Source organism: Babylonia areolata, chromosome 9, assembly GCF_041734735.1.
Source record: "Babylonia areolata isolate BAREFJ2019XMU chromosome 9, ASM4173473v1, whole genome shotgun sequence".
NCBI lineage: Eukaryota > Metazoa > Mollusca > Gastropoda > Neogastropoda > Buccinidae > Babylonia > Babylonia areolata.
Genome location: NC_134884.1, coordinates 32,782,830 through 32,793,996, shown reverse-complemented (window position 1 = coordinate 32,793,996; position 11,167 = coordinate 32,782,830). Strand labels below are relative to the sequence as shown.

Genomic DNA, 11,167 nt, shown 5'->3' with positions numbered 1-11,167 from the left:
CCAAACAGACAGCAGCTTACCTCTGTGAAATTGTTTAAGTCTTTCACAACACCCTCGCCAGTTGTCTTGTCCATCTTTTTGCTATAAGTCAACTGATGCATGTACATGTTCAACGTTCGGCTCTCTGGCGTATTCGGGGTGGAACGATGAGGGTTAAGAAAAAGAAAAAGAAGAGAGAGAGGAGAGAGAGAGAGAGAGAGAGAGAGATCGAGCAGTTTATTGTTGTCCGGAAAACCGTTTCACAATGTTTTTGCACCGTCAAGGTTGGATAACTGGGAGAACAGTGGCGGCAACAGCAGTTCACGTGCAGTGTGAGTGTGCGTGCGTGCGTGTGTGTGTGTGTGTGTGTGTGTGTGTGTGTGTGTGTGTGTGTGTGTGTGTGTGTGTGCGTGTGTGTGTGTGTGTGTGTGTGTGTGTGTGTGTGTGTGTGTGTGTGTGTATGTGTCGTCTGTTATTTATTTACTGCAGGGGTGAGGGTGTGAGGAGAGGAGGGCAGGGGGTGTAGGGGTGAGAGCACGTCTTTGTTCCCCCCTCCCCCGGGTCTTTATGTTTTTGTTTTTGTTTTTTTCTCGAATCTAAGCTTACTCCCTCCCTAGGGTCTGTGTTTCCTCCCATGTCAGTCTTCAGTTGAGGCTGAAAGGAAATTTGGGAGGAACACATAAGGCTGACCCTGACAGGGTTGGGTTGTGAATTGTGTGGACTGGTAATGTGTTAGTGTGCTGTGGAATCATGTAATATATATGTGTGTGTGTGTGTGTGTGTGTTTGTTTGTGTGTGTGTTGTGCCGCTTGTGTGTGTATGTGTTAGTTTTGTTATCAAAAATCGCTGTCTGTGTCAGCGCCTGAATTTACCACATGCTATATAGTACTGTCATGTCGAAAAACATATATATATATATATATATAACTTCCAATACACTCACCATTTCAAATAAACCAGTAAACCACCCGAAGACCATCCTTCATATCAGTCGCCATACTTGCTCTGAAGTTCAAGTCAGTCTCTTCTCTTCTTTTCCGGTGACGATGACCACCAGAACGAGCACACGTGCACCAACAGTCTGACTGACGCCAAGTGCCCGTGTACCCAACGTTTATTTTCAGGTACACCTGTACCCATAGTTTCAGGACGCCGCCATCCCATCGCCGATTACGTGCGAGAGAGAGGCTTGTACAAACGACGTCGAGGACGGTGACGATGACGATGAAGATGATGATGACGTTTAAAGCTGATGACGATCTTTGACGAGAAGCGAAACGCTGACGATGACAGCGGAGCGGATTGAGATGTGGAAAGAGGGTGGGGGAGGGTGGTGGTTGAAAACTGAAGACGGGTGGAGGATAAAGTAAGGAAGGAGGGGGTTGTGACGGGCAGGAAGGAGAGGGGGGTGGGTGGGGGAGGTTGACGGGGGCAGGGGGGAAGGGGGGGGATGTTAGGGTAAAAGTTTAGAGGGTTTTAAATATTGGATTCCACCAGTCGGCTTGTAGACACTGCTGAAACAAAAGAAACAGAACAAACGATTTTTTGAGTTATTGGAATGAAACATGGAGGCGCGCGCACAAACGGGCACACACACTCACACACATAAATGAGAAACAAACAGAGAGATAGAGAGGAGAGAGGGAGAGAGTTTGAATCAATCAAAAATCATAAGGGAGAATCAATGAATGTAATCAATCAATCAATCAAAACAATCTCTAGTTTTCAACGGCGCAGACGTTAAACACACTGATAACACACACACACACACACACACACACACACACACACACACACACACACACACACACACACACACACTCCTTCCCCACCACCACCACCATCACGCACACCACAAATGAGACACACACAAAAAAAACCCTTATTATCAATCGAAACAGGAGCCGAAACAAAAACTTTCCACCACCTCCACCCATAAAAGTCCCTTCTAATCCTCTCCCCCAAAAATCCAACCCCCAACCACACACCCCCCCTCCCCCACCCTTAACTACCTTGCCCCCCGCCACCCCCACCCCCATCACCCGCCCCAACGTCCGTGTCAACCTCAGTCTCTGCCCCCCACCCCCTCCCCTGCCTTCTCTCCACCCCCCCCCCCCCCCCAAAAAAAAAAATTAAAAAAAAAAAGCCACAGTGTTATGTCCCCTGAGACAAGAAGAGGAGACAACGGCGAACGGAAACCTCCCCCCCACACACACACCCCACCACCCCCCCAATAGGGTCTGGCTTGCGGGAAACTGACAACAGAATGAAATGGACATTTCACGTCACAATCAGAGCGTTTCATCTCACGCGCGCGCGCGAGTGTCTTCAATTTCATATTCGATCAATCATGCGGGCGGCGGGGAAGAGGGAGGGAAGGCAGGAGGGGAGAGTAGAGGGATGGGAGAAGGACAACTCTCGCTCTTTCCTCTACAGAGTCTTTCTCATGAGCGCAAGTGCGTGTGCGTGTGTGCGTGTGTGTGCGTGCGCGCGCGTGTGCGCCCTGCGCTCATGAGGCCGTAACTAACTCAATGCTCCATGCCTCTTTTAGCGCTATCGAGGCGACGCAAATGATGTTCATTTCATCGTCCGGGAGAAATATGTTCCCGCAGTGACATCGGCAAATGACCTTCGTGGCATCCCCGAAAAGAGGAAAGAAAGGGGCGTGGAAGTGGAAGAGGAAGGGGGCAGGGGTGGGGGCTGTGGGGTGGGGGTGGGGGGGGGGGGGGGGGGAGAGAAAATATGAGCCGGTGCGGGTTTTTTTTAGGAAGTATGGGTGGGTGGGTTGAGTTGGGTTTTTTGGATGTTGTTGTTGGGTTTTGGGGTGGGTTTTTTTTTTTGTTTTGTTTTGTTTGTTTTTGTTTTTTGTTTGTTTGTTTGTTTGTTTTTGGGTTTTTTTGTTTGTTTGTTTTCGTGATTGCAAGTTTTGTTGCAGTGCCTTTTGTGTTGTCTTTATTTCTAGTCTCTCTTACTGCCTGTGTCTTCAATGTTTGCTGTTATGAAATATTTATCTATTCATTTATCTATTTATCTCTTTATTTATTTATTTAGTTAGTTATTCTTTTTTTTTTCCTGAACATTTTGAATCAATATTAAACTGTAGGGACTGCTGGTGGATTGCCTATGATATCTTTTATATATTAATTCTACTTACTGTTTATCAATTTTGTTTTCATATATCTGTAGCTTGTTTGTCAGTTTGTTCAAAGTAGTGTTATACTGGTGATCTGGACTAACGAAGGTATATGCAACTGACTGCATAATTAATCGCTGCCGTGATAGATTATGGAGAGAGAGAGAGAGAGAGAGAGAGAGAGAGAGAGAGAGAGAGAGAGAGAGAGAGAGAGAGAGTTTTGATATATGGAAATCGAAGAAAGCTATTAACAGAAATGTGACAGAAACACACACACACACACACACACACACACACACACACACACAGAAAGAGAGAGAGAGAGAGAGAGAGAGAGAAGAAAAACGAACCAACAAATAAACAAACATAAAAAACAAACAAAAAACAAACCAAAAACAGATTAATATTGATATAACGTACTTATACTGATTGCTACGAAGCGCATTCCCAGCATTTAAGCTCGTTATGTTGATGATAATGATGATGATTATGTTGTTGTTGTTGCTGCTGCTGCCGCTTTTGTTTGTTTGTTTGTTGTTGTTGCTGGTGCTGCTTATCATAATCTCCCACCCACCCACCCACCCCCTTTCTCTCCCACCCCTATGTTCTCTTTCTCTCCCGCCCTAGTTTGCTTTCTGTCATAATCGTCACAGATCCTGTTCCTCCGTAATAGCCTCCTTCCCTTTCTCCTTCGCCTTCCTACGTCCTCTGTCCTCAGACTTAATGCCCCGCTCCCTACTCCTACTTCTTCGCCCATCCACCCCACCCACCCCTCGCTCCTCACCCTTCACAGAGAGAGAGAGAGAGTCAAGAAGTTGGCACTGTGACGATCATTATCACTGAAATCCATCAAAAGTTGCGAGACCCGACCTCTTACTTCGCTTAACCCCTTCAACCCCTCATCTCCCTCTCTCCCTCTCCCCCGCCCCGCCCCCCACCCCCACCCCCCCGCGCCCACCCTCCCTCTCTCTCTCTCTCTCTCTCTCTCTCTCTCTCTCAATTCCAAACAATATCTGGAGTCTCTCCCCTCTGGAGCAAAAAAAAAAAAAAAAAAAGCCGCACGTGCACGCACGCTCGCACACACACACACACACACACACACACACACACACACACACACACACACACACACACACACATACACACACGAAAGAACGGCAGTGCTGCTATCACGTGCTCCGGCGGTCGCTGGAACCCTTTTTATTACAGCCCCTCCTCCTCCTCCTCCTACTCCTCCTCCTCCTCTTCCATCAATGGTTGTGTCCGAAGAGATGGGTGTGTGTGTGTGTGTGTGTGTGTGTGTGTGTGGAGGGGTGGGGTAGGGTGGGAAGGTTTGAAGGTTGGGGAGTTAAAGAGTTAAGGGGGTGGGGTTAAGCTAGACGACACGTCATCCCTTTCACTTTTTTTCATTCTTTCCCCCCCATCTCCCTATTTATGATACCACCAATACCCGTGGCCATTGCTATTGCAACAGAGACAGAAACAGGACCAGCGCTGCGTGTGTAAATAGCGTTTGAGTCGTCAGTACTTTTCGCCTGTTTTCTTAGCGTTGTTCTGTTGGATTTTCTCTTTTTTTTCTTTATTTTTTTTTTTTGCCTCTTCTTTTTCATCGTTTTTTTATTTTATTTTATATCATTTTATTTTATTTTATCTATCATCTGAAGGGAGTTGGAGCGTTTGTGTGTGTGTGTTTACGTGTATGTGTGTTGTGCGTGTGTTAACATGCGATATATATTTTACGTGTACGATGTTTATAATGTCTTCTTTGACCGCTTACTTTTATCAGAATGTTAACTCAGAACAAATGAACAAAGAAATGGATACTCAGTATAGGAAATAATCCTATCTCTTACTTTGTTTCCCTCAGTTCACACACACACACACACACACACACACACACACACACACACACACACACTCACACACACACACACTCACACACACACACACACACACACACACACACACACACACACACACACACACACACACACACACACACACACACACACACACACACACACACACACACACATTTCCTGTCCTTAGCAAATGCCTCTAGATGTTTGTAAGCTGTAAAAGACTACTAACGCCAAGGAGAAGGAAAAAAAGGAAAGAAACAGACCAATTCAAAACGTGTCACTCGTTTTTTTTTAAATTCTGATGCCAGATATTGCTGCACCCCACGCTACTGCCAACACTTCAATTCATTCTCTGTCATCAAATACTCTTCCTTCCCAATTCCCCTCTCTCTCTCCACACACACACACACACACACACACACACACACACACACACACACACACATACACACACACGCACACACACGCACACACACGCACACACCCTTCCTTTCACCCAAACACACGCACACACCCTTCCTTTCGCACACACACACACACGCGCGCGCGCGCGCGCACACACACACATACACACACACGCACGCACGCACACACACGCACACACCCTTTCTTTCACCCAAACACACACACACACGCACGCACACACACGCACACACCCTTCCTTTCACCCAAACACACGCACACACCCTTCCTTTCGCACACACACACACACACACACACACACACACACACACACACACACACACGCACGCACGCACACACACGCACACACTCTTCCTTTCACCCAAACACACACACACACACACACACACACACACGCACGCACACACACGCACACACCCACCCTTTCACCCAAACACACACACACACACACACACACACACATATATAGCCTAAGCGTGGCCACATCCGCCACACAACACCACAAGGGACTGCTTCTATCTCCCCCTTTACTACTTCTACACCCGAGACCACACATGTCCAAATATTGGTCGTAATTTCACAACAGGTTACAAACCCATTTTCGTCCCAAAGTAAAGGCATTCTATTCAATGCGCCGCACCGTCAGAAAACTTGCCACAATGCGTGTTCAACACGCAAGCGGAGAAAAAAATCAGCATTTGTCATTCAATCAAATCGCGATACATCACTCCCCCAGCGGGGGCTTTCGGAGTGGAGGGAAAGTGACGAGCTTTGTCGATTTCTATTCCAAACGCCCTGCAACCCTCACGCGGAACAACCGACCCTATTTATCGGACAAACTTGTTGAGAAATTGACGACGGCTTGTCGATGCCATTGCAAGCGAACATGCCTGCTTCGTTTGGACGACAGAGCTTGCCAATTATCAGGCTGTAAATATTGACAGGTTTCTTTCTTTAGTGGCGCGGGATCAATCGTAACGAGCTTGCTCAACACGGGTCTGTGATAGATAGCCACGGGTCGCTGAGTGAGCTCAGCACGGGCTGAGGAAATTAGCTCAGAAGCTGGAACCACGAGAAAATAAACTATCAGAGAAAGAGAGAGGAGAGAGAGAGAGAGAGGGGTGGGGGGCGACAGAGAGAGAGAGTGAGTGAGAGAGACAGAGACAGAGAGAGAAAGAAAGAGGGAGGAGGGGAGTGGGGGAAGTGGTGAAACGAAAGTGCCATTTTCTCCCTCTCTCTCTTTATCCTCTGGGTTGGGAACACGTGACATGACATGGTACGAAAATACACCGGAAATAGCCAGCATGCACGCTGAGAAAGCCAGCGAACATTTTTTTCTGACTGAATTAGCTAGCATGGCTTTTTGGGTCGATGGAATAAAAAGGAAAGGAAAAGTTGGAGGGATTTTTTGTTGTTGTTTTTTGGTTTTTTGTTGTTTTGTTTTTTTGTTCGTTTGTCCCCTGACAAGTTCGCTGAGTTGCTGTGACATAAAACTGTTTTTGTTTGTTTGTTTGTTTTGTGTGTATGTTTTTTTGTTGTTGTTGTTTTTTTGTTTTGTTTTGTTTTATTGTTTTGGGGTGGTTGGGTTTTTTTTCAGAAAAATCGCTAGACGACGAATTACGAGCTCGGAAATAAATTCACAACTTGCATTTGCGGACAATGTTATTACTATAGGCTCAACAATGATGGCGATAATAATAGTCATCCAAATGAAAATGATGATTGTGATGACGATGATGTTGATAATCATGATAATGACAAGAATAATAATAATAATGAAAAAAAATATTTTAAAAAATAATAATAATTGTTATAATCATTATTATTAGATACAAGTAATGTAGCAGGGGTAGCGATGTGATCGCGGTTTGAATAATAATAATGATAATGATAATAATATGGTGATATGATATATCACAACCAGTACCACCGCTCCAATAGTCCGTTCATCGCTATAATCTTCTATTGAGCCCACATGTGGTCTTTTACAAGTATATATGAATATATATATATATAATATATATATATATATATATAATTACATGTATTATCTATTGGTAGTATTATTGTACAAATACATGTATATATTATCCATTGGTGGTATTATCATACAATTCTTTTTGTTGTATTTGTATATATCAGAGATAAATTCACTGTGTCAACTGGGTAAAAATGCGAACAAAAAGGACCTACGTGTTTAAATAATATTACAGGCTCGCTCACACACACACACACACACACACACACACACACACACACACACACACACACACACACACACACACACACACACACACACACACACACACGACAAAACAACTTGTTCATGATATTTTTTCCAGCAGCCTCATTGATAAAATGTTCATGTCGCGCACTGAGTGTCGGAGAGTGAGATAGGACAGCCCGGTGATTTTCTTTCTTTTTCTTTTATTATCAGCTGTCAGTTAACTCGCGTCACATTATCAGTGGACAACGATTGGCTGAGACGTGGCAGAAAGGCGGGGACTGAGAAAGTAAAAGGACTGAACAGCTGCCAACGTGATAAAAAGTGGTAATGTTACCACGGAGAAATCTCCACTTTTCGGCAGAGTTGTCTTTTATTTCTTTGTTTTTGTTTCAATTGTTATTTGTTTGTTTGTTAACGTTCAATGCGTCTGTGTGTGTGTGTGTGTGTGTGTGTGTGTGTGTGTGTGTGTCCTAACAATGATCCCATTTGCTATCTTTATCAAATCGGAACCCTGTTATTTGTGTGTAATTCTAAATATGTAAAATACGTTTGAAACACTGGTTTTTGTCCACGAAACACTACAATCATCACTGATAATGAAACGTATACAAAATATTCAAGGGAAAACAAAAAACAAAACAAAAAAACACGACGTGCGTTCGTTTGCCCCAACGCTATTTCCGTTGAATATGATAACAAGCGAACAGATCTTTTTTTTGTTTTTGAAAATTCAATGCGCAAGTGGTACTAAATGTGTGCTTACTTATTCAGGATTGCTTGGTAACAAATGCTGAAATTAGACCGTTACTGAGGCAGACTAAATTTATAAGTTCATCTAATTGCATCGCGGTAAGTTCATTCAGTATGTATGTAAATCTCTCTGCGTTTTAAACTGCTTTGTAGTGAATTGACGAACCTACTAAAGAGAAGAGTAAATATGTGCAATATAGTCGTGTCTGTCTCTGTGCCGTGCATTATTTGTGAGACCATTGTATGTGAGGATATAAAGATATATTCTTCTTTTTTTCCCCCCTGTTTTCTTTGAGACACTTCAACCTGATTGATCAATTAACTATCTACCAATGACTTCTTCTTCTTCTTCATTCGTGGGCTGCAACTCCCACGTTCACTGGTATATACGCGAGTGGGCTTTTTTACGTGTATGACCGTTTTTACCCCGCCATGTAGGCAGCCATACTCCGCTTTCGGAGGTGTGCATGCTGGGTGTGTTCTTGTTTCCATAACCCACCGAACGCTGACATGGATTACAGGATCTTTAACGTGTGTATTTGATCTTCTGCTTGCGTATACACACGAAGGGGGTTCAGGCACTGGCAGGTCTGCACATATGTTGACCTGGGAGATCAGAAAAATCTCCACCCTTTACCCACCAGGCGCCTTCACCGTGATTCGAACCCGGGACCCTCAGATTGAAAGTCCAACGCATTAACCATTCAGTATTGCGCCTGTCACTCTACCAATGGCAATAATATTATTACTGTTTGCTTTCACACTTCAATGGCTGTTATGCCTACGTCACTGACTGGTAAAAGCTGCACGTTTGGAAACGGACTTGAAGCCGCACTGACAAAAGCGCGACCATTATTTCATCAATATTGACAAAATAAGCATTATTCTTTTCTGAAAAAATAATTTGATATTCTACACATGCGTCCTTATACATCATACATGTATATATATTTTTTTAAATCTCGATCGCCTATCTTGAAATAATATATCTCACTTATTTTTGTAATTCCACCTTCATCTCCAACTTCACTCATTTCAAGGATTTCTTGTTAATAATAAAATTTAAAAAAAATAGACATACATTCCAAATGCACCCTCCCCCCCCCCCCCCCCCCCCATTAAATTTTGTATACCTCAATCAACCCAGCTTTCCCCCTCACCCCTACCCGAAAGCACCTATGTTGTGTTTTTTTGTTTTTGTTTTTGTTTTGTTTTGTTTTGTTTTAAAGAAAAGAAAAGAAAGAAAGAAAATAATGGGGAAAAAAGGCATCCTTGATTCAGAATCCATTTGACACGCCTACGCTTGATACATAACATTTCTTCTACACCTGAAACATTTTCCCCCCCCCCCCCCAAACAGAGAACATTCCTACAGACACCCCCCCCCCCTACCATCCCCCCCACCACCACCCCCCAACACACACACACACACACACACACCCGAACTCCCCAAACTTCCTCCCAGACACAGCCAACATGGCGCCCGTGCGCGTCACTCCGCATCCACATCCGGGCCCTAATGACGCAGCGCGCGCGCGTGCCGCTGTCACGTCAATTTCCACTGTCAGGGAGGAAACTTACACGTTGCAGGGGAACGCCACCACTCAAGCGTACGCGCCATCACTTTGAAAGTGAAACGCTGGTTTATTTCAGAGTGGCATGCGCAACATGGGAAATTGAAATGCTAGGGAGGGAGAGTTGGGACTCTCTCTCTCTCTCCTGGTTTTATCTCTATCTGTCTCTCTCTCTGTCTCTGTCTGTCTGTCTGGCTGGCTGTTTCTCTCTGTCTCTCTCTCTCTCAGGGGCTCCCCTCCCCTTCTCTCTCTTTCTCTGTCTGTCTAGGGCTTATCTCTCTCTCTCTCTCTCTCTTTCTCTCTGCCTCTCTCTTCCATTCCCCAATCCTTCATGGTCTCTCTCCTCTCCCGTCCCCACCCCGCACACCTGTACCCCCCCACACACACACACCCCCACCCCCACCCCCGACCCTCCCTACCCCCACGTCTATCTCTCTCTCTCTCTTTCTCTCTCTCTCTCGCTTTTTCAGTCCTTCAGGGTCTGGCAAGGCAAATGATCTTCCCATGTTGTGCGATTCCTGCCCGTAACCCCCGTCCTCACCCCCACCCACCCCCACCCCCACTCCCGCCCCCTCCCTCCCGCTCCGTCTGTCTTCTCGTGCAAGAGACGACATTTTATTGGCGAACAGGTGCACCCGTTTTGAAAAGCTCTGGTAGTATACGTACTCAGTGGTAAAGCGAAGCCGTTCTTTTGCTGAAAGGGGGTGGGGGTGGAGGGTGGGGTGGGGGCTTGGAGGAAGGGGGGGGGGGGGGGTCCGGGGCAAGGGGGGGGGGGGAGCGGGGAGCGGCTGGCATATAATGTGCACTCGTTACAAAATAATTATCCTGCCGGGGCATAACTGAAAACGCGTGCTTATATTCTGAAAGGCGGTGTTTGGCTAGGGTGTAACGGGAGATTAAGTTTTTCCCTTTTCTACATTTTTTTTTCCTCGTATTTTTATTACTTTCTTCTTCTTCTTCTTCTCACACACACACACACACACACACACACACACACACACACACATTGTGTTCCTCTTGAATCATCTGCGTGTTCCTTTGAAAAAGACAACAACAAAAACCCGCGGTTAAAGTCCTTTCACACAGAAGCGAAGACACGTTTCACGTATGTATTATACATGATACCGTATGCCATTCTGGTGTCATAGAGAATATAATGTTACATTTATGTTATATTTCATAGCAGTTGTGAAGCGTACAACTTCGGATGAATATTCGC

The 11,167-nt window shown here is 45.2% G+C and overlaps 1 pseudogene across 1 annotated transcript in view; it reads right to left on the bottom strand.

Annotated features, from left to right (window-relative positions):
* Positions 1 to 1,424: 1,424 nt before the first annotated feature.
* Positions 1,425 to 11,167, bottom strand: part of LOC143285623 (uncharacterized) — a 45,560-nt pseudogene continuing 35,817 nt past the window's right edge. Inside the window, exon 5 of the transcript XR_013055708.1 lies at positions 1,425 to 1,493. The product of XR_013055708.1 is annotated as an uncharacterized LOC143285623 (transcript). The remainder of the gene's footprint in view (positions 1,494 to 11,167) is intronic.